At 42.9% G+C, this 23,355-nt stretch overlaps 1 protein-coding gene across 1 annotated transcript in view; it reads right to left on the reverse strand.

Annotated features, from left to right (window-relative positions):
- LPAR3 (lysophosphatidic acid receptor 3) overlaps positions 1–1,473 on the reverse strand; it is a 59,204-nt gene extending 57,731 nt beyond the window's left edge. Inside the window, exon 1 of the mRNA XM_060085042.1 lies at positions 1,426–1,473. The gene's annotated coding sequence lies outside the window, so the exon portion shown is untranslated. The remainder of the gene's footprint in view (positions 1–1,425) is intronic.
- Positions 1,474–23,355: the final 21,882 nt, after the last annotated feature.

Below are 23,355 nucleotides of genomic sequence, written 5' to 3' on the forward strand. Positions count from 1 at the left end.
TCTTTCATTTTCTTCTGTAGACTTGGCTCCAAGCCCTGCTGACTGAGAGGTGTGAGGAGTGGTGTTTGCCACCCTTGAACAGAGGCTTTACCAGAGCAGACAAGACAGGGTGGTCTGAAGGGCAGTCCCACCGTAGAGACCCCCCACCCACTGTCTGTATGAACATCAGAAATTATGACTTCTCTTTGAACATAACTTCCAAAGAAAGGGAGACCCAATGGCCAAGGTAGAACAATTTGAGCAACAAAATAAATAAAGTAGGATTGGACTATATAACCCAATGTATTTTTTAAAAATCTATTAGTCCATATTGTTGGAAGTAAATGACTGAAAAAAATAATAAATGAAAAAGAAGAGACATATCTTCCATGCAGAAGAATTCCAAATAAATTATGTAGATATTCCACTCTAAAGGAGGGGAACATATCTCCCACTCTGTAAGTGTGGACTGTGCATGGTGACTTCCTCCCAAAGAGGACAGTATGAAAGGGGGAGGCTCACTTTTCAGTGGAGAAACTTGACAAACATGACTTCGACCAGGTGATCAAGGTCAACAACAACAGTGATAAGTCATGTTGCTAGTCTGTAACCTTGATAAAATATGTTAAGAATGGCACTTTACTCTGTAATCTTCCTTCCCAAAACCCATAACCACAGCCTAATCTGAGAAAAACCTCAGACAAATCCCAGTTGGGAGACATTCTCAAAAACCATCAAGGTCATCAAAAACAAAGAAAATCTGAGAAACTTTCACAGCTAAGAGGAACCTAAGGAGACATAACATCTGAATATAATGTGTATCTCAGATCCTGGAACAGAAAAGGAACATTATGTAGAAAGTAAGAAAATCTAAATAGAGTGGGACTTTAGTTAATAATGATGAATCCACATCAGTTCATTAACTGTAACAAATATACCATATTACTGTAAGATGTTAATAATAGGAGGGGAAACCGTGTGTAGGAGTGGGAGTATAACATGGGAACTCTCTATTCTATCTGCTCAAGTTTTCTGTAAATATAAAACGGTCTTATAAATAAACAAATATTAAAAAGAGATTTTAAAAAGAGAGAGGGGAGAGGATATTATCAATTCTACTATACCACAGTAATTGCAAAATAAATAAAGCCTGAAGATTTCATAAGCAGTTATTTTACTCTTTGCTGTGGTAAAATAACACAAAGGAGTAGCCACCTATAGGAGATTCAACTTAAACAGATATTATCTATGACAGAGTATTGAGATCCTCGATATTCTTGGGTAAAGCTAATACGTTTACTTTAGGGGTACCTGTTAAGTGTAGGGCTTTTACAAATCTGCTACTCTATCTTAATACACTAGACCATTTCTCTTAAGAAAGCTGAACTCAACTTTGTTAAAGTTTCATTACTCTGTTTCTTAAGAACGGACGGTAAACTCACGCACATAAAATTGTTCTGATTGTGACCCCCTGCTCTCCACAGAGCAACAAGGTCCCACAGCACACTGAGTGCTTCTACTGGTAGTAAAGTTCCCAAGACAGCAGCCACAGAGGAGAAGCAGGCACACACCCAGTGCGCTTGGGAAATGAGAAACTTCCATGCCTCAAGTCATCTTCAGCTCAATGACACACAGGGGCAACTGCAGCCAGAGCTCAGCAAGATAAACAGGTTATTGTGCCAGTGCACATTTCTGAGTCCTGTAGGTAGGGAGGACCTCCTGTTGCATGTCAGCTGTTTCAACCACTGCTTTCTCTCTCTCCATCGAGTGGGTGGATTTACAAGAGGCCACGGTATATACAAACAGCTGCTACCCTAGGACTTGTTTAATAAACAACTATAATCTAATGTATTGTTCCTCAGATGTCACTGATGACTGAAGACCTCTTAAACCTCTTGGTTAAACAGGAAGGCAAACTTGAAAACATACAGAACTAAACCAAACAAACGAGGTGAGACAGGGATTTTATATGATCAGCAAACTCCCTGACTCAGCTTATCCAAATGTAATGTAAATCTCTAATTGTGTTTACTTTACCAATTGTAAATGATTTTAATCTCATCTAATTCATTAGGCTGGAAAGATGACAGACACATTTTGTCCTCTGACCCTCTTAAAAGTAAAGACACTAATCAAAATGCTTAAAATGAATAATACTTATACATAATATAACCCCATATGTTCTATTATATACCAAATAATCCTTAGATCATCATGTAATCACGTTTGAAGGAGGAGAGAATGCCAAAATTTAAAGTGTGGACATTCATCTCTGAAAGAGATGTTCTTGTACAAAGAACTTCGTCATTCTGTGAAAATATATTTTGAGAAATTTCAAAGTTCCTACTTACAGCCAATGACTTCCCATAAGAAGAAAATTAGATTTCTTTACATTATAAAATTCACAACAGAGAAAATTTTGGTCCAAACTGTTTGTCCTGACTTAACCATGAACTGCATTCATTCCCTGGCTCACTCTCCATTTCGTGACTCCATCTCCTGCCACCAGTCCTGAGAAGGATATTCAACAGCCTCTTGTTCTAAATATCCCCCGCTGTTCCCAGCAATAGGTGAATAGTGATCTGCAGTGACCCATCCTTGCTTCTGGAAAGCACACCAGCTCAGGTTAATGCCTGACTGAATTCTGAAACTCTATACAGAAAGGACAGTCATATTTTCAAAGCATGTGGCTGTAGTGGGAAATGGTTGTTTTAATGAAGGCTTCAGAGGCTCTAAAGGAGGGTACTGCTGTTTCATCACTAAAGCAAGGAACTCAGAGCCATCCCCATCCTGCCCCCCTCTCCCACCCTATGCCTGTCCCGTAGTAAAACAGCACATCTGTGTGAAGGTAACCAGGTCACGGAAATGCATATAAAAGGCATTTGAATGCTGTGCCTGATCTCATCCATTGGTCCCTCCAGCTCCCTCTCCAACCTCCTCCACTTGCTCTTTTCCCTGTGGGACTGAATCAACCGGTTTCCTTGCCCTCCAGCTCTTGCCCTGAGAGGTACAGCGAGAGGTGGGGAGGAGTGGGTGGGGCAAGGCTGAGACATTGCTTTCCCCTGCTCCCTCCCTGCTGGTTTGCTATGGGTTGGCTGGGTTAGTGCCTAGCAGGCAGCCTCTCCTTCTCCCTCCCCTTGGCTTCCAGGTTGAGGGGTGTTAAAAGCTCCTTGCTGTTTCTAGCTCTGGGTCATTGTACTATCTCTTGGTTTCCATGAATTCTGCCCTCCCCCAGTTACCAAGTTACCATCCCCCACTCCAGATACCAAATTAACTATACCATGTTTCCTGTGGAACTCTGAGCAATACAGATATCTTCAAAGACATTGTAATACAACAGTGCTATTTGTAAGGTGTTAATATGTTATAGATTTTTCTTAAATCTTTTAGTAAGATTGAGTACACATAATATTTCCTGGCTATAAGTGTAACAACTCTCAGAGAAGGAAAGAGGAATAAACCGTATTCCCAAAGGCATGGGCCAGTATCACAATTCTTTGGATGCCCCCTATGTCCCCTTAGAGTACCAGAACCCTAGTAAATTTCGCTACACACAGTGATTCAGTCAATGAGTGATTTGCCCATAGTTAGAGGTGTTATATACAATAAAGATGATTGCACTGGATTCCAACAGATCCCTGCATGTTGAAGTCTACCTCACAGATGTCCTCCAGTGTAATCAAGGATCAGTTCCAGCTCTGTGTTCTTGGTCTTGTATACCATGGAAATAAATGACATGGGTTGAAGTGTTTATTGGGACCTAAGGTTAGCCAGGTTTGAATCTAGACACTGCAGAGAAAGAAGCAGTATTCCTTAAGGTGCTGTGAGGAGAGCAGGGCAGAGGGGGTCAGGGTAATGATGACCTAGCCAAAGGGGACACTGCAGCCTGATGCAAGGCCATGCAGCCATCACTACAAGGACTGCCTTTTGGTGGCACTACTGATCCATCCTTCACGGTGGCATTTCCAGTGGCAGGGCCAGCCATGGGGAATGCTGGATAAGTGCTACTCTCCCAGAAGCTCTGCAGGCTGCAACCTAGGTGGAGATGCTATAATGGCAGATGACCTTTAGACCCTGGGGACACAAGCTAGACTTAGTCTCTGAGTAGACAGAGAAGCATGGGGGCTCAAGGCACTGGGGGGAGGGAGGTCAGGAATAAACTCATTTCTCTTCCATCAACAGTCTCATCTTATTGTAGCATTCCTCACCTCTACTCTTCGTAAATGAATACAAACGCACTTGGGGGAGATCGGAGGTGGTCCTTGACTCTGGAACCTGTACACATCTATATACCTGGAACTTTCAGACATGTGTATATTCATTCTCCTAAGGTGACTTTTTATTTACTAAATTCGGACTCTCTTTTAGCCACTGGAGGGGGACTCCCCTGATACTGCACTGTAGAAGCAGCCTCTGCCTCAGTGTCAGCCATTACCACCATACTGTGAGCTTCTGAAGGGCCACCACAGTTTCTTACTCGTGGCTGTGCACCTGATGCCCAATATAGGTGCGTGGACAACGCATGTCCGGTTCACGTGTTGGTTAGTTTTAGTTCACTGTTTGAAAGCAGAAGAGACAGAAACTTGATCACACTGTATTGAATAATGCTCGGGTGATATGGAAGTGGAAAGAAAGTATAGGCTATTCTTCCAAGAAATTTGGCTGACAAATACTTGGTAGCTCTCCTGTGGCATTCAACACATCACATTAAATATTGATTCGTCTTAGCCTCACTTCCAAACCTGTTGGAAGCAGAGCTAGTATCCTTCTGTCTCCCTGTTCTTTGAGGCACAAACACAGAACCTTGCCTGTAATCAGCACATAATAAAAATATGTTCAATTTTATTGAATAATTCAATAACAATTCCTTTGTTTCCAGTCCTCTTTTTCTTTGGTTTCACTGTGGACGCTGAGAGAGTTATTCTCTTTTTGAAACTCCCCTTCCAAGCCTCTGTGACCCTACTTTTTCCTGGTTCTTTTCCCACTGTCCTCAGTATTTCTGTCTCCTGTTTTTCAAGGCTGTTCTTCAGCCTTGAAGTGTACATACTCCTAGACTTGGCTCTCAGCCCCCTTTTCTTTTCCCTTTAAACTTTCTTCCACAAGAGCTATGATTGCTCAAGTTTTTTCCTCTATGTGGATGACTCCTGAACTAGCTCAAGCCCTGACACCACTCATGTCCTCTCTCCCTCATGCTAAGCTCCCAAACTGCCTTCAAGATAAACAAGAAGAAAGTCACCATAAGGGTAGCATGTATGCAAGTTGGGACCTGAAACCTCCCTCAGTTCAGCTGTCGGGTTAGGAATAAAGTTTGAGGTTTAAGCACCAGGTTTTAATGCAGGGGCTAAAACAATGGTGGCCTCAGGCTTCACTAGCTGTTTGTAGCATAGCATTTGCAAGCTGGCAGACAGGTTTGGGATTGGAGAGGCTTCGTCTGGCTCACACTGGCCAGGACCTTTTGTTCTCCCTCCTCCCGGTGCTTTGCTCAGGGTAGCTTTGGGCTCAGGGTAGACTATTGGAACCCCTTTCCTGATGCCCACTGATCCTGACTACTGCAGTGTCCTAAGCCTTCAGATGTGCCCCTGCCCCAGCACTCTGAATACCACCTTGTGGATTCCAGCTCCAAACCTGGGTATTTGATTTCTAGATTTCTTCCTGAGAATGGCTCTCAGCCTCTTCTCACATGAACCTCCCCCTTGTTAACCTCACTGCACAACCAGCCTCTGACCTCCTGGTTGCGTGAAAAGGCCAGCAGGACCCCAGACTCTATTTCTGAGAAGCCCTGTCCTGAGTGACAGGGTACTGAACTCAGAACAGTTCTTCTAACTCATTTGCCCATGATTGTCTGCTGCCCTGCGAGTTCTCTCATAAATAATTCTTTTATCATTATTTAGCTTTATGGTCTATGGCACAAAGTGTTAAACCATGTTTTCCTTTTCTTATAGAGTAAAAAACTCTATTTCCCAGCCTCCTTACAGGGAGGCATGTGACTAACTTCTTGCCAATGGACTGTGAGCACGAATGAAGTATGCTGCTTCCAGGTTAGCCCTGAAATAGCGTGTGTGCCTCCGAGCTCTTTCAGCTTCCTGCAAGCTGGAGCACGAGCAGCCCTGTGATCAGCACTGAACATTCAGACCAGGGCAAAGCCCTAGAAGCACAACTCAAAATAATCCAGGGACAAGTTTCCATTAATGAGGAGATAAGTACAGAAATCGTGAATAAACACCTAGACATGTTTGCGACAATTTGACACTGCTGTGAAATACAAGTGTGTGATCACTGCAGTATAAACCAAAAGTATTGGTCTTCGGCACACCGGCAATAAAAATAATCCAGTCTTTAAACAAAGGGAGTTTGAGAAACATTGCCCTGGTGGATAGTGGAAAAACAAGATAAAAGAAGCCCTTCAAATCCAAACCACTCACCTCAGGACTGTTAACAAGAGAGAAAAATAAACTTCTGTTGTCTTCAAATCACTGTATTTGGAGCCCTCTCTGCCTAAGAAGCCGGCAGCTCTAGGTGCAGGCACTGGAAGGAAACATGATATAAGCAGGCACTGGCTGCTCCTTGCAGCTTTTAGCAAGGCATTCCCAGAAAGAGATGAGCTCAGGCAAGGATCGTTTGTAAGCAAAGGTGGAAAAGAATGGTCAGCATCCAGAAGCTGGAGGCCTTGGAAGGTTAGAAAAGTGAACTGCTTCTTCGACCCTGTAGAGCAGAAAATAGTATCACTGCTCACAGACTTTCTCAAAGGCCTCTCAATAAAACATGGCATTGGAACAAAGAAGTCAGGCCGACAGTAAAGAGTAAGCGTGCATCCTCTTGCCCAAGTCCATGTTTTAGAGGACTTCAGGGCAGAAACCACTAAGGAGAGGAAAAGAGAGATGGGCCCAGCATAGAAGTTGGGAAAAAAGAAATGCCTGAGACCTTGGTCCAAAATAGAATTTGGATGTGGTAATTGGTGTATGGAACTGACTAGAAGCAAACAGACCAGAAGCCTATAAACTTTTTAAGGAATTATACTGCTGTGGAAGCCACAGAGTGGCCTGGAGCACACACTTTCCAACACCCATTTCAGATATGGCCACAGAGGGTAATGGACAAGGAAGAACTTCCCAGGGAACAGAGTGAAAGTCAGGACCACCAGGAAGCCTCTCACATAAAGCAGAGGAAGGGACCAGGGCAGGGAAATCTTAATTCCTGCCCAGCGGGGTTTCATCATGTCTGCTGAATGTCTCCCTTTCTTCTGAATGGGAGTTTTGTTTTGTTTTGTCTTGTTTTGTTGTGGTTTGCTTATTTCTATTCCTCCAGTGCATAATGGACGTTCGTTGGTCAGAATAAATAAAGAAATGGACATTTTAGCATGGGTATTTAAAACAGGGTTTAGAGAATGGAAGGCCAGACCAGTGGAGTTCTGGTCACCTAAACACTTTCAAGGAGAGCATGGCAGGCTGTGACACATAGGAGGGCTGGGTAGCGGGGGGAAAGGAGCAGAAGCTTTGGCATCAGCTGAACCTGGGTCAGATGTAGGCTCATCACTTTCAGCGATGGCTCTAACCTGGCATACTGCCGATCTGGCCAGAGACTTTTCTTTCCTCTCTAAAAATAACTACAACAACTATATACGATTGTTGAAAGGATAATTAAAGCAATGTTTATAAAGTGCATAGCAAGATGCTTAGGACATAGGGTGTACTCAATAAATGGTAGACAGTACCTCCCAAGAAAGTCAACTCAAAATTTCCCCAAAATTCAATAGAGTATACAACTGGCATTCTGGAATTTTAGCTGTTCATGCTCTAGCACTTCAATTTAACAAGGACCAATAACAAAGGCATCCTATACTTACACTAAAATAACTACAGTCCAGGAAAGACTCTTCTCCTGCCTGAGAGTACAGGCCTAGAGCCACAGTGACTAGGCTTAAGAGACTGCCACTTCCCTCTTCTGTTGCTTGAAACAAAGCAGGGAGGCAGGAATGTAGAAGGGGGTGAGGAAGCAGAGGAGAGACAATGTGGTGTGGCAGAAGAACACAGGCTTCAGGTTCTGGGTTCAAGTATTAGCAGATAAGCAGGTAAGCAGAGTGGTTAAAGAGCATGACCCCCAGAATGAACATCATACTCAACAGTGAAAAACTGAAAGCTTTTCCTTTAAGATCAGAAACAAGGCAAGGAGACCCACTCTGGTCACTTCTATTCAACAAAGTATCTCAAGTCCTAGCCAGACAAGACAAGGATATAAAAGGTATCTATATCAGAAAGGAAGGAGTAAAATCATGTTTGCAGATGACATGATCTTATATGTAGAAAACCCTAAAGATACCACAAAAAATAACTGTTAGAACTAATCGATGAATTCAGTAAGGTTGTATGAAATCAACATACAAAATCAGTTGCATTTTCATACGTTGTTTTCATATGCTAACAACGAACAAGCTGAAAAGGAAATTAAGAAAACAACCCATTTACAATAGCATCACACTGAATAAAACACTTAAGAATAAACATAATCAAGGAGGCAAAAGACTTGTATACTCAAAACTACAAAACAATGATGGAAGAAATTAAAGAAGACATAAATAAATGGAAAGACATGCTGTGTTCATGGATTAGAATCTAATATTGTTAAGATGTCTATACAACTCAAGGTAATTTACAGATTCAAAACAATTCCTATCAAAATCTCAGCAGCATCTTTTTTTTTTACAGAAATAGAAAAGAAATCCTAAAATTCAAATGAAAACACAAAGGATTCCAAACAGCCATAACAATCTTGAGAAAGAACAAATCTAGAGGCCTCATACTTCCTGGTTTCAAAATATACTACAAAGCAATAGTAATACAAAACTACAGTAATCAAAAAAGTATGGTTCTGACATAAAGACAGACATATAGATCAATGGAACAGAATAGAGAGCCTAGGAATCAACCCATGCATATATGATCAATTGATCTTTGGCAAAGGTGCCAAGAATATACAATGGGGAAAAGACGGTCTCTTCAACAAATGGTGTTTGGGAAACTGGATATCAAAAGAGCAAAAGAGCATGGCCTCTGGAGATAACTGGCCTGAGTGTGAAGCCTTACTTACCAGCAAGTTAGTTAACCTCTCTGTGCCTTAATTCTGTCATCTATAAAATGGGGATAACAACAGCACCTTCTTCCTAAGACTATAGGGAGATTTAAATAAGGTGCTTAGAATAGCCTCTGACACAGAGTGTTAATTTCATTACTGTTATTATCAGTGGGGCCTGAGGATAGTTACTTAACCTCTTTGAGCCTCAATTTCCTCTGTTACAAAAGGGAGACAAGATCTAACTTGTCAGGTTACTGGGTTACGGGGGCAAAGTGAATGAAATTGCCAATGTAAAGTCCTCAACCCACTGCCAGGTCCAGAGGAGTGAGACAAGTCCAGTAAAGCAACAGGGTAAGTCTGTTCCCAGTAGGTTGGGGAGAGAGATTACCAGGGAGGGGAGGTCAAAGGAGGCAATCCCTCCCTCAGACAGGGTGGGTCACTGGCATTACAACCCGAAGAACTTCTCCCCTCTACCACCCTGTCCAGGGTCACTAACTGGTGTTTTTCACTACCAGTTGAAACTACTTAGTCCCAGAGAATAAGTATAAAAGGAGTTTAGCCAGCTGGGTTGAAAACCTGATGTTTAACCTTCTAATCATATTACCAGGCTTCCTCTAGACTACTCTATCTGGATCTTAGAGTAATCCATCAAAATATATTCACGAATATACCACTGAACAGTTTTCAAAGTGAGTTCATGTCTCTTTTCCCATTTGATCCCATGGTGAGATGGGCAGTGTAGCTTTCTGCATCTTACAGAGAAGAAAATTAAAACTGGGAGACACTGATTCACTTTGACCAGCTCTCATCCTTCTAGCCCAGGGCTCTTTTCACCACCTTGACCACTGGAGCCTTTTTTCAGTAGTTAATCCTCTAACCCCAAGAGAAATAAAAATGCAGATTTGTTCTCCATAATGACATTCATGCCTTTTGCAAATATTTAGTGATTCTAGAAGTAATATAATGTGGTTGTGGTAAATGTCAATAAAAATTTGTAAATGTGTCTCTACTTAGAATTGTTGACAAGAGTTTATGGGAAAAATCCATAATCAAATGAAAAGAACTGAATAAAACTCTAAATACACGATAGAAAATAGTGATGATTAGTCAGTTTGCCTGCTTCAGAGAAAGCTCAGAAGAGCAAGCAACCCAGTTTACTTCTAACGTGTTGAACGATATAACGTAAGAAACAGTTTCTCCTAAAGCATTTTACTTTCTCCATCAACAAAATAGAGACTACCAGTTGAACTAGGCCACAGACATCAATTATCTGACTATAGAAATTAGGCTGGAAATCAACTGAGAAAGGCTAGTAATGACCTAGTAGCAATCCATGGAAACCTTTAAAAATGTATATGCTGTTTCTATCTTTGCTTTCTTTCATTCCCATCTTCTTCTCTCTTCCTCTGCTTTCTCTTTTCTTCCCTCCCCAGAACTGAGGGGTCAGCATGTGGCTGAGAACGCAGTATGATGGAGAGAGTTTGGGGAGTTGCACAGAAGCATGGGCTGTGGCTGGGGAGCCATACATAGTGAGCTGGAGGGACTGGAGGCTGATAATAAAGCTGCATAGACACCTGGGCTAGCAGGCCTGGCACCAAAGATGAGCAGCAGTGGGAAGAGAGATGGACAGAGAGGAGGCAGGATGGCCTTTGTGGCTGAGAGGCAGGCTACTCTGAGCAAATAAGTAAAACTATTGAAGGTAATGAGAGTCAAGTTTCTAACTGCCAGAGAAGATATGTAAAAAGATATAAAGGGATAAGACTAGAAAGATCCTTGGGTGTTGGATTGGAATTGGAGGTATTAGTATGAACTCATGATTTTATAATATATGGCCTAATGTAGAAAATATATAAATGTGTATGTATAAATACACACATACATGTATTTCCTAGCTCTGTCCTTTGAGAGATCTAAGACACCCCAGTAAAAATGGACACAATCAACCTTCTATATTTTGGTTTCTAAATACCATTCTCTACCAAAAGGGGTGACTAACCAGGTAAGGGAAAGTACAAGATGAGCCTGGGATGCCTTGTGGTGACAGAAAATTGTTAAATTTGTTAAATGTTCAATGGATGATAAGGATGTCAAAAGGACAAAGGAGCCAGTTCAAAGGGACTCCCACTGGCCAAACTGAGAACAATTTGAGCATCAGAGTAAGTAATTATAGTAAGAGATCTCAACATATTGTATACAAAAGGAATCCACGAATACTTCCTAATATAAATGAATAAATGCACGAAGGAGAAAGAAAGTTCTTCCTAATAGCAGAATGCCAACTAACAAATGTGGAAGGAGGGATGGAAATAAAGAATCACCATTTGGCAACCTTCAGAGAGGTGGCTGATTCAGGCAGAAGTCATCAGTGAATGATAAGGCTGTAGGTGGATGTTTAATGAGAAACAGGCTATTAGCATAACCTCAGAACACCTCCCCACAAATACCAATACGTTTCAAAGGGAAAAATGGTGAATCTAAGGTGGGGAGATCTGGCAAACACCAACAGAACCAGGTGATTAAGGCCAATATTCCAGTGGTGGACAGGTTGACATTGTGTACCTTCTAATGTGATGTGCTGAGAAGAGCAGAGTACCCTGCCAAGAACATATGACCTACGTCTGGTTCTGAAGAAACACCTGCTAGACCCAGGTTGAGAGTCATCTACAAAATGCTAAGACCTGTACAACTGCAAGGACTTTAGGAACAGGGAAAGTATGAGGAACTATTTTACAAAAGACATGACAAATAAATTTAACATGGATCCTAGATCAGACAGGAAAAAGAGACACTTGGGGAAGTACTGATGAAATATGGATGGGCTCTGTGGACGGTAGTGTTGTACCCGTGTCATCTTCCTGGTTTGGTGGTGCAAGAATTAATTTTATGGGCCAACTTGACTGGGTTAAGGGATGCCCAGGTAGCTGGTAAATCATTATCTGGGTGTATCCATGAGGGTGTTTCCAGAAGAGATTAGCATTTGGATCTGTAGATTGAGTAAAGAAGACGATCCTCACCAATGTGGCTGGGTATCATCCAATTCCCTGAGAGACTGAATAGAGCAAAAAGGCAGAAGAGCAAATTTGCCTGGTTGCTTGAGCTGGGATATACATCTCCTCCTGCCCTCAGACATCAGAGCTCCTGTTCCCAGGCCTTCAGACTCAGACTGGACTACACTACCAGCTTTCCTTGTTCTTCAGCTTGCAGATAGCAAGACCACAGGACTTCTCAGCCTCCATGATCCCATGAGCCAATTCTTATAATAAACCTCCTCTTATAAATAGCTATATATGTCCTATTGGTTCCATCTCTTTGGACAACGCTGACTAATCCCAATGTCATTTTTATAGAAAAAATATATATACTTATTTTCTCTTTGCCAGACCCATGTGACAGTTTAGTTCAGGGAAAGGGCTCCCATTTAAAGGACTGGCCTATTAAAAATCAACCAGGGCAGGAGGCAAATGATTCAGTGATGTTCTATACCTGATGCCTTGCTTTGATCTTCAATAACTAGTTACTCTCAAGGGCTCTGAGCCTTAACGTTAAATTTCTAGCTCTCCTTGGGAAGTGAATGCCTCTGACTGACTCCACTGACCACCTCTGATTTACATGGTCTGAGTCCATCTGGGGACAGCTCCAGAATTTCTGAAGAGGAGGGGTTTGGGGGCAGACTGACTGAAAGGGGGCTTGCCTTAAAGCTGCATTTGCAAAGCAAGCACACTGCTTTTATTTAGACTGCATGTTTGTTTGGAGAGCCTTTGGGAAAACTAGTGGCACTTATGGGGGAGGCTAAAGTGCCCTCTGACCCACCCCCAGCACCTGCCAAGCCACCCTTGATGATACCACTGAATCTGCACACGGCGGCGTCAAAACCAGGGCTAGGGCTTCCCTGGCGGTGCAGTGGTTGAGAGTCTGCCTGCCGATGCAGGGGACACGGGTTCGTGCCCCGGTCTGGGAGAATCCCACATGCTGCGGAGCGGCTGGGCCCGTGAGCCATGGCCGCTGGGCCTGCGCGTCCGGAGCCTGTGCTCCGCAACGGGAGAGGCCACAACAGTGACAGGTCCGTGTAAAAAAACAAAAACAAAAACAAAAACAAAAAAACCAGGGCTAGTAGGTCCTGCAGCCTAATGTCCCAGGGAACAATAAAAACATAGGACTAGCTGATGAGTAATTAGGGGGCTGACTAACATTGTTTGGAAGGGGTGAGGCAGGCTATACTGGGCAGGCTGTTTTCCAGAGAGACACCCAGTCTGGCCTGGACTAAGGTATATGAATGATTCACATCTGAGGAGGGGAGGCAAGGTCCATGGGAGCAGGGAGGGGCACAGGCAATGGAGTTCAAGGAAGTAGGCAGACAGGACAAGAGGCTAGGGGTCAGGGGCCGCAGAGGCCAGGCCAGGAGATGAAGAGGAATAAGGATGATGACATCAATCTGGGGAGGAAAGAGGGGGTGGGGACAATCCAGGAAGTCAGACCTTCCTCTCACTGGGCACTACTCTCCTGGCTCACGAGGCAGGTCAGGCAGAGAGCAACACACATCTCTCAGATTGAATTAAATAATTAGCTTAATTGTTTGTGGGGGGGTGGGGGGATGCCTTGAGTCAGTTTAGTGCTTTGCAGAGTGAACCTCAGAGACTTAAGTTAGCAAGAAGGTACAGGCCAGTGAGGATGGCACAGGGCACCCCAATTCAACGTCTGATGATCGCCAGTACCACTGTCCTCTGCCTCATTGGCTGATTAGTTAACTCTATGTTTCTGTCCACTAAGAACTGAGATGAGCAGACAGTACAGGTAATTCTAAGAGGGAATTAAAACTTCTTTGGACCTTTGCCCTGTGCCTTCGATCACACAATGTTAGGTAATCTCAGCCCTGAAATTTCTCTTCCTTTCATATTTCCCACAGAGCAGTTTTTCAACCTTTGGCAGGATTTCCTCCTTGAAATCTCATTTGCCATCAGAAGGCAGGAAAGAGGGGTGTGGAGAGACAGCAGCAATGACCACTTAGCACGTCCAACACCCACATGGAGATCCTCCCACCCCCTACAGCCTGCCTGGGGTGTCCTACATCTGGAGGCCATGTCTCTTTATCCAACATTTATGTGGCCCTCACCAGGTACAAAGCTCTTTCACATGCCTGATTTAATGGGACCCAACACAACCCATGCAGGTAGCTAGAAAAGGAATTATCATCCCCATCGTGTGAATGAGAAAACTCTTTCAGAGATGATAAGTGACTTATTCTAGGTCACAAGAGCTCACAGGAGTGGGGCTGGGATTAGAACCCAGACCCCTGTACTCCAAATTGCCTCTCTAACCCAGCACTGTGAAAGCACAAACTCTCAGGGCTTCTGCAGACAGCTCTAAAGCCCTCACCTCCATCTCTCCCATCCACGGCAGAACTAAGTTCCAGGGGTCTCCTCCACATAAACACAGAATCCAGGATGAAGGACAAAGGATCAGCAAGGCCAGACAGGAGGCAGCTCAGTACCTGCAGGAGAAATGATGGAGGGAAGAGCAAAAGGACCATGGCAAGGGAGGAGGAAAGCAAGTAAGGAAAGTGAGCAGAACATCTCTAAATCACCCAGGACTTGGGAATCTATCTTTGCACTCTCACCAGTGCAACGTACATTTGCACCATGTTTATAGAAATGTCAATACTTTATCTAGGAAAAGAAGAGGGCAACCAACATATAAGGAATACTTCCTGTACATCAGAGACCCTGCTAAGTGCTTTCTCTTTTCATCTTGGGGGGTGGATATAATCTTCATTTTTACAGACAAGGAAATTAAGGCTTAGAGAGGTGAAGCAAAGTATACAAGGTTACGAAGCCTGGCCTAGAACAAAGCCTGGTCTCTCTGCAAAGCCCTGCTCTTCTCTTTACACCACATTAATACCTTAGGCCTGGGCTCTGCCATTTAGAACCTTGCAATCAGACTTAACCACTCTGCTGGGTATAATCACAGGCTACAGAGCATTTTGAACTAATGTATACTCCAAGGAGAATGGTTAATGGGTAATTTGAGCTATAGTAATTCCCATCCAAGTTATAGTGATTCCCCCTGCCGCGGCCCAAAGAAATAAGATGCTGGGCTTAGGTTATGGTGGATTTCTGCTCCAATATGAAAAACTTGGGGGAGATGCAGCCAGCCTTGGACATGTGTGCACCACTTTGAGAATGTGTGCCTTGATTGCTACCTGGCTACAATGCTGTGTGTGCAGTGGTTCCTCTGTGCCTGTGTGTTTTGGAAAAATGAGAGAGATTTTCAAATAGGCTCTGATGGACATACATGAAAATCATCCCATATTGGAATGTTTTCATTTCAGTCTTCATTCAGAGAAAACATATGCAGATCTGTTCTATCAAACATCTTGTAAAACAGCCAGATACCTAAAATAGATCTGATCTAACAATATAAAGAGGCTGGTAACTACTATTTATGCATTTGTCAGATTTAGAAAAGAAATGTGTTATTTCTCGTTTAATCGAAGCTACAAAGTTTTGAATTCTAAAGACAAAAAAAAAAAGAAAACCTGAAAATGTGCCAAAATAATCTATTTTCCTAGTTACCTGGTAGTAACAATCGATATAAGTTACGTCCAGATGATTGGATGTCCAGTCCCTACGTGATACAGTCATACAGTCTCATGGCACAAGAAACAAGTCCAGAAGCTTATCTCAAGTACATAAAGCCCACTGGTAGGGTCTGCTTGCTGGTCTTTTTAGAATGGCCCAGTTTGTTTAGACAAGCATGGTGTTCATAGAGCCAAGGTTGTGTGTTTCTAACTGTATCACTTCTGTTCAAAAAAGAGGAAAACTCTATTCACAGGACTCAGACCACACAAAGTTGGATGCAATTCCTCACTGTAAGCAGGGTTAGCAACCACTGATAGGTAGTTCACTGGAAAACCCAACAACTCTCCGTAGCAACACAAAAGTTCATGCATTAATGACATGCTGTGCAGTGCATGAAATAATAAGCGACTTGTAAAGAGATCACCTGTTTGGCATTTACTTTATTCTCCAACTTACAAAGAGCAAGTAGGAACTGTGACAAGCTAAGCGGCGCTTAACTTCTAAAGTAACGTTCCAAGGCCAGGTAATGCTCAGGGCAGCAAAGAAGTGAGGAGGGAGAAGTGTAGGACAATGACAGTAACGAAGCACCAGGAACACACTTCGTGGAAAATACTCAGTTTAAAAATGCTTTTACCAATTCACATTCCCACCAGCAGTGCAAGAGTGTTCCCTTTTCTCCACACCCTCTCCAGCATTTATTGTTTCTAGATTTCTTGACGATGGCCATTCTGACTGGTGTGAGATGATATCTCATTGTAGTTTTGATTTGCATTTCTCTAATGATTAATGATGTTGAGCATTCTTTCATGTGTTTGTTGGCACTATGGAGAACAGTATGGAGGTTCCTTAAAAAACTAAAAATAGAACTACCATATGACCCAGCAATCCCACTACTAGGCATATACCCTGAGAAAACCATAATTCAGAAAGAGACATGTACCAAAATGTTCATTGCAGCTCTATTCACAATAGCCCGGAGCTGGAAACAACCTAAGTGTCCATCATCGGATGAATGGATAAAGAAGATGTGGCACATATATACAATGGAATATTACTCAGCCATAAAAAGAAACGAAACTGAGCTATTTGTAATGAGGTGGATAGACCTAGAGTCTGTCCTACAGAGTGAAGTAAGTCAGAAAGAGAAAGACAAATACCGTATGCTAACACATATATATGGAATTTAAAAAAAAATGTCATGAAGAACCTAGGGGTAAAACGGGAATAAAGACACAGACCTACTTGAGAATGGACTTGAGGATATGGGGAGGGGGAAGGGTAAGCTGTGACAAAGCGAAAGAGAGGCATGGACATATATACACTACCAAACGTAAGGTAGATAGATAGTGGGAAGCAGCCGCAGAGCACAGGGAGATCAGCTCGGTGCTTTGTGACCGCCTGGAGGGGTGGGATGGGGAGGGTGGGAGGGAGGGAGATGCATGAGGGAAGGGATGTGGGAACAGATGTATATGTATGACTGATTCACTTTGTTATAAAGCAGAAACTAATAAAAAATATATTAAAAAAATAAAAAAATAAAATAAATAAAAATGCTTTTGAGGGCAGTTTAAATGATGACCTTAATAAGACTAAATTGTTTCCAATACTCACAGTCACTCCTCAAAGTACTTGCTTGAGAAATTTCTAAGCCATTTTAGGTAGTCGCAACTTGTTGAAGGAAAGCAATAAAGTAACGCTGCTACAGAACAAAGCACTTTTGTCTGCCGGTGGTGAGAGGGGGACCGCGGGGACCGTCACTTACTCTCAAAGCACAACCCCCAACGGTGTCACTAGTCAGTTCGTAATAACCATTTCCCGAATCTTTGGATGCTTTGCTTGGTTCGAGCTGTTCCCTAACACACCACCGGCTAGGGAGTAACTGAAGGCTGGAAAATGTTACATCCCTAGGCTCCACGAGAGAACCTCAGTTCAAGCATCGACGGCTGTAAAACCGAGTTTGGAAAAGAAGCACCCGTGCAAAAGCAGAGCGGAGCCTGCGCCCCGCTCTGCGCTCCTCTGCGCCCAGCCCACCAGCCCACAGCTGGGGCGGGGGCTACGCGGATTCTGCATCCCGACTGCTTCTCCCTCCTAAAATAAAAAAATTTTTTAAAAGAAGGCCGATAGGGCAAGATGCGCCACACACCGCCCAAAGAGGGCTGTCCCAGGTACTTGGAATGGGTCTGGAGCCCGGGCTGGACGCCAGGCAATCTCGAAAAGCCTCCCCACGCGCCCCGGCCGGCCGCCGCTCCGAGAACCCACTCACCGCTCACGCTCGCCCGCGCCGCGGAGCCCGGGAGCGGAGACACCTGCTGCTGCCGCATGCCCTCGGGGCCGAGCGCGATAGGGAGACCGGGGGACCGGGCGCGAGCAGCCGAGGGCGACGCGGCGAGCGGGCGGTCGGCGGTGCGCCTCCTCTCCAGCGGACACTGCGACCCGCCCGGAACCCGAGGAAAGTTCGGCAGAGCGAGGGGTGGCGCCAAGGGGGCGGAGGGGCCGCGTCCCGCCCTGCCCCTCCCCGCCCTGCTCGACCTTTCCCACGGGAGAGCGCCCCCCACCGGCGAGGCACGGATAGGCGCTCGGGGGATCTTCTGCTGATGCCCTTCTGCCCGGGACTGGTCCCCAGGAGTGTGGCCGGCCTCCAGGGGGAGATGGCGCCCACTAAAGGACCGCTAGCACCCACAGGCCCTACAGGGCCGTACTTCGGAGCCCCGTATTAAATCACTGTCCTCCTGTCCCTCTCCTCACTCTCCTCACACTTCGGGGAGAGATTTGTTTGAAGTGGCTTCAGGGAAGTACAGCCCACGCGTGAGGCAAGCTCACCACCAGGCTGACCGCTTGCTCTAAAACTCCAGCTCCAAAGCTATCTGAGGGAGCAGGCAGTCCCCAGAGGCCACAGGTGTTCACAGACATTTGGCTTGGGACCCTTCCTGGGCACCTTTTTATTGAAACAGGAAACAAAAAATATTTAAAGTTCTTGTAAGAGAAATCTGGGCCTCTTGGGGTCAATAGTCTTGGATACTTTGTTTTTCAAAGCTGAAATATAAAGCCTCCACTGACCCACATTTGGTAAAGAAGAAAGGTACAAAGTAAAACAATGTTTGTCGTGAAGACTTTGTTCTCTCTGAGCTCTGCAAAGCAAAAAGAGGGCACAGGCGTGCAGAGAGTTGGGTTCTCCCGGTGACCTCAGGAGGGAAATATTGTGAGTCCTTCCTCCTCATTCTTTAAAACCTTGGGAAAAACTGAGAGCATATGCGGGAGATGTCTTCCTGTAGCCCTTTGCCATTCATTCGTTCGTTCATTTATCATTCAGTATTGATATTGGGTCTTTCTGTATGCCAACTAAGAACCATATCCCAGGAAACAATCTGGACCTGCCTTTTACCATCAAAGAAACTCCACTGTCTCTGAAAATAATGTTTTAATAATGTTTTATTCCTTGTGCAATGGATCTCATCCCATAGACCATGACAGCGTGGTGTGCCTCAAACCTTCACAAGGATTGGGCTATATTTTGATCAACATGTGCCCAAATTATTGTTGCTTCACCTGGGTGTGCAGAAAATGACTCTGTTGTCTTACAGATGAACTGCGTAGAGAGAGATACAACTTACAATGTTAATGCTAAAGAAAGATCATGTTTACCTGCACAAGCAAAATTCTTGCAGATGATATATATGAGAATGAGGCCAGGGGAGTGAACAGCTCAACTCAAATAGCACAGTGCTGAAGGGCAATGTAGTGAACACAAAAATTCTCAGCCACCAGCACTTAGCAAATGCTTGACTCAACAGATGTGTAGTATATTGAGTGAGTAACTTGTTGTAGGCCGGACTGGGAACTGTAAATACCACTTAGAGCCTACTTTTTGCTGGGAAATTTGTTCCAAGTTCCAAACAACTTATTCGCAAAGGCACTTTGGCAACACATTATGTTGTAACTTGAGAACTTCCTGAACTGGATTCTGTAGAGCCAGATGCGATTACCTTTAATGTATGAATCCTTAAAAAGGAAGAAAGGATAAAGAATCATGGTGAGCTGTGTTGCAAAAGGAAGAAGACATTCTAACTAGATGGTTTTCAACAAATGTGGCTCAGATCTGAGCAGAAGACTAGGAAGTGATGTAGGAAAGAGATGCAGAGGGGAGGAGGTAGAGAGAACATCCAGTTTATTGACCTACAGGCAGGAACAGGAAAAAGAAGACAAGAGGCAAAGTAAAGAGAAAGATGTGGCCCCAAATTCTGGTTTTTAGGAAGAAACTCAGGGATTATCCACCAGAACTTTCTTTAAGTCCTCATAGCGTCTACAGTGTCTCACTTCTCTACCAAATTATTTTTTTAAATCAGTAAAACCAAGTTAAAATTAACATCAAAAATGGTGAACACAAAGCCTGAGGGTATACTTTGCCTTAAAGAGCACTGGCTGGAAAATCATTCAAAACTTTTTCAACAAACATTTGCTGATCAGCTGCCTGTATACAAAGCGTTGTATTTTGTGTTCCTGGAGACTGTGAAGATTTATAACATTGTTTCTATAAGGGGAAGGGGGGCTGGAATTCTACAGTGCTTGATAGAAAGGAATAGCGATGGCTGAAGGAACAATTATGGCCTTGGAGAACTTGTGTCAGCCAGCATTTACTTGGCAGGGAATAAATGCTGCAAAATAAATAAATAAGCAAATAAAACTAAAAACAGGCCAGCCACCTGCCACAGTGAGAAGCAATGTGGGACAGGAGCACAACTTCTCCCTCTCAGGATTTATGAAAAGAGGTTCATGTTCTTCTGCCCCCAACTCAGCTGGGACCTCCAAGTACAAGGGCAGGAGCTCACAGATTTGTTCTTCTTATCTTTGGGAAGTATATGAACTGAATCACTGTTCAGTTTTGCTCATCTGTACTAATTAGCAATGAGGATGCTTATAGCATGTGAATGGTATGAGGAAGTGGAATGGCAGCTGTAAAGTGAGATGTGAGTGGTACTAGAAATAACAGTTAGCTAGAAGGTTCTGAGGAAAGCCTGAGCAAAAGGTTAACTCTAAAGAAACCAAAGGAAAAGAGAGATGGCACAAGCAAGGTGATGGCCATGTAGAGTATCTCTCAACTGCATGTAACTTCAAGTGGAAAACCATACTGAAGATCACAGTAATAGTCCCAAAATACCAAAATTCAACATCAACTTAAACTTCATTTAAATTGAGCAAACCATCTCATATGACATGTGTGAATCATTCAAAAATACTTCTTAGATATTCATCCCATCACTACTTAATTCTGCATAGTTTTATGTTTGCAAAAAGAGTGACCAATTTTGAAAATAAAACTCATGATGGGGATATTGCTTTAGCAGATATGAAAATACATTATAAAACCATAACTAGGATGCCCCGGGACCCAGATTTGTGATTTGCAAAAGATGGGTGCTCTTGAGCTTCAAAAGGCTAAATGCTGAAAGAAGCTGAACATAAACTTTTTGTTCCCCATAAACAATCAACTAAAAGAAAGCAGATGAAGAACCAGACCACCCTCCCTGGAGACTAGATAAGGTTCTCCCTTACTGGAGAGGAGAACTGAGCTGGAGAAGAAGCAACACTGATAGCCTTGAGCATGAAGTAGCTGACTTCTCACCATTCCTCAAGCTAAATTGTCAAAGAAACGTAGATCCTTCCCTTAAGTTATGAAGCCAGGAATAGTGTGGTAGATTGTATTATTTAAAAACATAAGCTACCCCTCCCTGGGGAAGAATTATACTTCTCTGCTTATCCATTTGACTTCTTTGGTCAATAAAGTGTGAGCTGGACTACTAGCCAGAACAAAGTCCATCCTGTTCTCTCTTCCTCTATACTGATATCAGCAATGTCCCAGACAGAGACAGTTCCGTCATCCAGTTCCTGGATCCAGGAGTAAAGAGGGCATGGACCAGCAGTACCATGCCTGACCCAGGAATGACATACAAGTGAGAAATAAACCTTTGTCCTTTTAAGCCACTGAGATTTGGGGAGCATTTGTCACCACATCATAATCTAACTTATCCTCATTAATACAAGTAGAGACATACTGTGCCCTGCTGTCCATCTGAGGCTTGGGTAGGAAACTTTCTTGCATGTGTGCTCCATGCTATGGTGATAAGAGAACAACAATATTGAAGTGGTGACATGGCTTAGTTAGACGTAGGAGGAACTGAATCCACTGTCTAAGTTTTCTGTGGGCCCCAGACTGAGGCAGAAAATCACTGAAGTCAGTTATGTATGGAAAAGTACCTAAAGGGACATATACTGGCAGTGGGTGCATCAGGGATAGAGCCAGAATTCAAAGACTCACCTCTTAAAAGAATGTATACTATGTGTTCATTACCCACCCATTCAACCCCAGCACCTGAATACTAATAAGTCCATTCAGGTCTCAGATGTCACAACAGGGAGAAAATGCGAGGAGCAGAAGCCTAAGTGTAAACTTCAAATGACCAAGACTGCTGAATTTGCCTGTCAGTGATGGAAATAGGAGGTTCAAGATAGAATTTAAATCCACTTTTAGAAAAATAGTTATATGTTTGCCTGCCTCAGTTTGCAGCCTGAGAAATGTGTACATACTACACCAAGATACTTTAAGAACACGTCATGGAGGTTGCATATATTCAACCACTGTGGGGTGCTGAGAGTCTAGGCAGGCAAAGCTAAAGCCATGCATGGACAATGAGAACACCTTATATAATAGGCCAGTTTCTGCTCCCAAACCTGACACTCAAGCTATGACTAGATATTTGCCCTGTCTGAGAAGCCATCAAGAACCTGCTACTAGCAACACTTTCAGCTGAACAAATATTTATTCTGGTAACCTGAAAAAGCAAAAGCAAATAGTTGTAAATAAATCTTGTCAGAATTTTCTGCATTCCATGCACTAAACTTTTTTTCCTTGTTTTGCAAAAGAAAGCTGTAATATGACCCTAACGTTCTCATCTCAGGGATTGATTGTTTCAATTGGATTTGATGGATACTGTCTGGGTTAATATTTAATGTCTTTTGTATAATTTGAATAATAATACAGAAGACTGAGGCATGAATAGACTATAAAAACAATCTGAGCTATTAACCTTTACTCAATTTAAAATAGAGGATTGATTCATTCAAAACAGAAGATCAAGAGAACTTTTCATTCTTTTTTTTTTAATGTAGTAAACTTTGAAACCAAAAAATATAAAATAAAATCGGGTTCTGTGATTTTATGAAAGAAGCACATTGTAATAACTGCATCACATAATTTTATACTTGGCTTTACAATCATTAATGAATATTTCTTTCTTACAAACAAGAAAATATGTCATGATACATTATTTTGCTATAACTGAAGATTTTTTTAGAAGGCTCAATTCTCAGCTCCTTTTAATTTCTGGGTCATGGCTTACTTTGATTATGTTGTGTTATGGTGAGAATGAACATAGTGGAGGCAAAGAACAATGAGAGAAGCATGAATATTAGTAAGAAGAATACTGACTCGTGTGTAGGAATAAATATTAAATAAATAAATATTGTGAAAACCAAAAAGATTTTTAAAAGACATGTTATAGGACTTTATCATAGAAGATTATTTGAATTAAAGTACTTATAACTTCTAAGACTTGCTGTCAAGTTCAAAAACTTTACTATACTCTACCATATTCACTAGTTATACAAACTTGGCCAGTTTCACTCAGTCTTTACAACTATAAATATAATAATGTACCTACCTCAAACTGCAGTGAAA

This window comes from Mesoplodon densirostris, chromosome 2, assembly GCF_025265405.1.
Source record: "Mesoplodon densirostris isolate mMesDen1 chromosome 2, mMesDen1 primary haplotype, whole genome shotgun sequence".
Lineage (NCBI taxonomy): Eukaryota > Metazoa > Chordata > Mammalia > Artiodactyla > Ziphiidae > Mesoplodon > Mesoplodon densirostris.